Source organism: Galeopterus variegatus, unplaced genomic scaffold (genome assembly GCF_000696425.1).
Source record: "Galeopterus variegatus unplaced genomic scaffold, G_variegatus-3.0.2 Scaffold7007, whole genome shotgun sequence".
Lineage (NCBI taxonomy): Eukaryota > Metazoa > Chordata > Mammalia > Dermoptera > Cynocephalidae > Galeopterus > Galeopterus variegatus.
In genome coordinates this window covers 75,211-79,444 of record NW_007733118.1, presented here as the reverse complement: position 1 = coordinate 79,444, position 4,234 = coordinate 75,211, and positions in this window count along the sequence as shown.

The window sequence follows — 4,234 nt, the reverse complement described above, 5'->3', positions numbered from 1 at the left end:
AGTTTCTCTTCAGATTCCTGGTCTGCTTTTTAGCGATGAGTTAACACCCTGGTTTTTTTTTTTTTTTTTTTTTTTTTTTTTTGAGACCGGCCGCACCACGCTCAGCCAGTGAGCGCACCGGTCATCCCTATATAGGATCCGAACCCGTGGCGGGAGCGCCGCCGCGCTCCCAGCACCGCACCCTCCCGAGTGCGCCACGGGCTCGGCCCAACACCCTGGTTTTTAAAGTGTGCTTCTAGCAGGTACTTGAGTTCTGTGAGCTGGTCCACAGGATACTGCATCCACTCATGCTGTGTTTCACTCAACAGGTATTTATGGAGCTCCCACTCTGTGCCAGGCCCTCGGGTAACACGTGTGAACACGTCAGGCCTGACTCCTGGCCTCCAGGAGCCCACAGCGTTTTCAGTGAGGGTACTATCGACATTTCAAGGCAGACAGTTCCTCCTTGTGCGGGTCTGTCCTGCTCACCGCAGGCTGTTCCGCATCCCTGGCCCAGACCTGCTAAATTCCCATGCGGGATGACCACTAAGAATGTCACTGTACATTCCCATATGTCTCCAGGGGGTGATACTGCCTCTGAATGAGAACCATTGCAGGAAGCCAGATCTCAAACAGGTAAGTTTGGATGGAGTCCCCACCAATTCTGTCTTGGGTGTGGCACACACTTGTCTTTTTTTCAGGGAGTTTGGCCATAATAAGTTAAGACAGTAGAAGGAGGTATTTGAAAAAGCAGAGGGAAAACCAAATCCATTTATCAGGGTCCTGCACTGAGAAGTGGTCGATCTTAGCAGCAGAAGGTTGGTGTGTTTAGATGTTCCCCGCGGAGGCTGGGCCAAGGAGGCTGCTTTCCTTCATCCCTTTCGTTCTCCTCACCCTTTTCTACACCTTCCCCGCCGCCCAGCTCCATCCACGAGTAGGCAGATGGACATGCGTGACTGATGACCTGAGGCAGAGGCTGAGGAAGACCATGTCTAGGAGGGAGAGCGGAAGGGTAGAGCAACCCAGAGCACCGCAGTGGAAGGAGGGAAGATGGGAGGACGAGTTCCTGAAAACCGATCAGCAACTTGAAGCCAAAAGGAAAGACACCTTTTCCGCATCCTCTAGATTCTCTGTGTGTGCTGATTTAGCTAATAGCAAGATTTTCCCAGTAAAGGGGCTGTACCCTCCCTACCTTGTTACTGTTAACAGCAGCAAAGGAGTTACACAGAGGAGAGGAAGGAGGCTGGGACCCTGCCCTCCAAGAACTCACCATCTGACTCCTCTTCACTCATGAAATCTACCCCGTGCGAAGCACTGTCTGGGGTCTGGGAGTGAATGAAATAAACACAGTCCCATGTGGAGTCTAGAGACTAGCAAGAGCCACAGACAATTTAAAGAAGATTTACAAGATTAACAGATTTTAAAGTTGGACGTGGCATGTGTTGGCAAGGATGTGGAGGCGCAGAGCTCTCAAACATGGTTGGTGGGGATGTAAATTGCCACCACCTCTACTGAGAACAAAAGTTAAAGATATATATACCTTATGACTCAATAATGCCACTCCTGTTTATATACCCCAAAGAAACTCTCCTACGAATACACAAGGAGTCATATCCTGAGAATGTCCACAACAGCTTGCTTTGTAATAAAGAGAGAAAAAAAAAAAAAAAAAGAATCAACGAAAATGTGCATGAACAGGAGAATGAATAAATATGTTGTGGAACATTCAGACATTGGAATGCATCTGTGAAAGTGGATGAGCTGGAGCATCCCTTATTCCTGTGGATGTGTCTCACCAATCTAATGATGAACAATAAAAATAAGTCTCAGAGTAGCATCTACAGTATGATCCCATTTACATTAAGTTTAAAAGCGTAGGAGAGAATATAGCATATTGCTTAGGCCTACAAACAGATATAGTACAGATAGAATGCAATACATGGGATTGATAAAACCCAAATTCACATGAGCAGATAAGTCTGAGGAGGAGGAAGGGGTGTAATTGTCAGGGGAATGTCCCTACCTCTTCTTTTTTTATTTTTAAATTTAATTTAATTTTATTTTATTGGTTATGCATATTCATAGAGTACAAAGCTGACCGTCACGACTTGTGCCCAGGATGTGATGGCCAAATCAGTACTATCAGCATCCCCTACATCTTCAACTATGGCTGTATTTTTTATTTCAGGGTGGATGGGATGGTGGGCACATTAGTATTATTGCAACTTCATTTATATACAATACCTACCTGCCACTCAGCATCCTCTTCTTCCTGACATAACCCCCATTTGGTTAGATATCTACCCCTTCCTTATGGGGGTCTCAGGAAAGCTGACTTACCCTTAGGTTCAAGGTACAGGGCCTGATTAAAGACAGCCCATCATTCTTGCCAGTGATTGGCTCCCTCCCTCCATCTCTCTCCTTTCTGGATCTAAAAGAGGAAGCAGGTAGCCCTGCTTGCCCATGGCAGCCTTCTTCTAATAGGGGAACAGCCTTAAAACGTGACCAACACTGTAAATGGCAGAGTAGGGGGATGATTAAATCTATGTCAACTGTATCACCCTGGCTCTGAAGCCTGCCCCACCTTTGCCCTTCCAGAATGTGAGCCAGTAAATACTCTAGAGGTTAAAGCTACTTTGGTTTGGGTTTTCCATTATCTCGCAGCTGAAAGCATTCTAACTGTACCGCATAGGTTGCTATGGAAACATGTAACAATCATTTCCTAATCAGCAGGAAAATTAAGTGTTTCTTAATTTACTCAATTTTAAGTTTTTCTCCTATTTTTTCTTAACCATTTGTACCTGCTCTGATGGCTGGCTGTCAGCACTAGCAAGAAGTAGCCTTTGAAGAAACCAAATCTTGATGGAAAAAATCATGAAGAGTCCAGTGTGATTACTGTGTCAGTTTGTCTTTTTCTGGGAACAAGTGTTTTAGTTTCCTGTGTCTGCTGTAACCGATTACTACAAACACGGTGGCTTTTAACATTATTTTCTCACAATTCTGGAGGCCAGAAGCCTGAAATCAAGGAGTTGGTAGGGGTGTGCTCCTTTCAAAGACTTTGGGGGATTTTGTTCCTTGACTCTTCCAGCTTCTGGTGGCTGTTGGTATCTCTCCAATCTCTGCCTCTGTCTTCACATAGTCTTCTCCTTGTGTCTCAGTGTCTCCTGTCTCTTATTATAATGCTTGTCATTGGATTTAGGGCCACCTGGATAATCCAGGTGTGTCTCTGTGTCTCCTGTCTCTTATTATAATGCTTGTCATTGGATTTAGGGCCACCTGGATAATCCAGGATTATCTCATCTCAAGATCCTTAACTTAACATTTGCAAAGATGGGTTTCCCAAAGGTCACATTAATAGGTTCTTGGGATTAGATGTGGGCGTATCTTTTTTGGGCACCACCATTCAACTCACTACAACATAGTTGTTTGTTGTGATTATATAGTGCAAACAGATGATAAGGGTTTTATTTTCAAGTGCTTCCTGATTCATAAAAATAGGAATAAATAGATTGGTATTTACTGCTTCACCATGGAAGGCATTGTCTTCTCTTAGCCAGTTTGGATAACTGCTTAGTTAACACTCGAGAGAAGTTTATGTTTGTTTGTTTGTTTTGTTATGTTTTTAAAAAAGATTTTAACAGAGGAAGTAAGGTTGTGTGATGTAAATGTTGGATTACATGTTCTTTTTTCTTTTAATGTTACAATAAAACTTTATTTGGCCCATGCTGATCAAATTTAATAATGTTTAATAGATTTTTTAAAAACATGAATAGTTATAACAATTCCTCTGTAATTATAATTATATATGAACTCTGGTCAATGGACCACATGTTCTTGACAGTGTAAGTTCCTGGCTCCCTGGGAGAGACGCAGTGTTCAGCCCCAGATATGTCCCAGGACAAATGTGGACAAAGAGGCTCAGCATCATATACAAGGGTGCCAGAAAAGATAAATATGAATAAAATTAGCAGAGAGCAGATGGGTGTGAGAGGGGAAAATCTAATCTCATTTTGAGGCCATGTAAATCTCCTCTGAGAGGTGGTAGATCGATCCAAGAAAGACAGCTGTGGACATTGGAAAGGAAAAAAAGGACATTGGATTTGGAGTAAGGTAGACCCAATTCATGCTTCTGACATATTTCCATATGACCTTGGGGAAGTAATATGCTCTCCTTGAGTCTACTGTATCTCTTCTAAGTTTTTTTTTTTTTTTTTTTTTTTTTTTTTTTTTTTTTTTTTTTTTTTTTTTTTTTTTT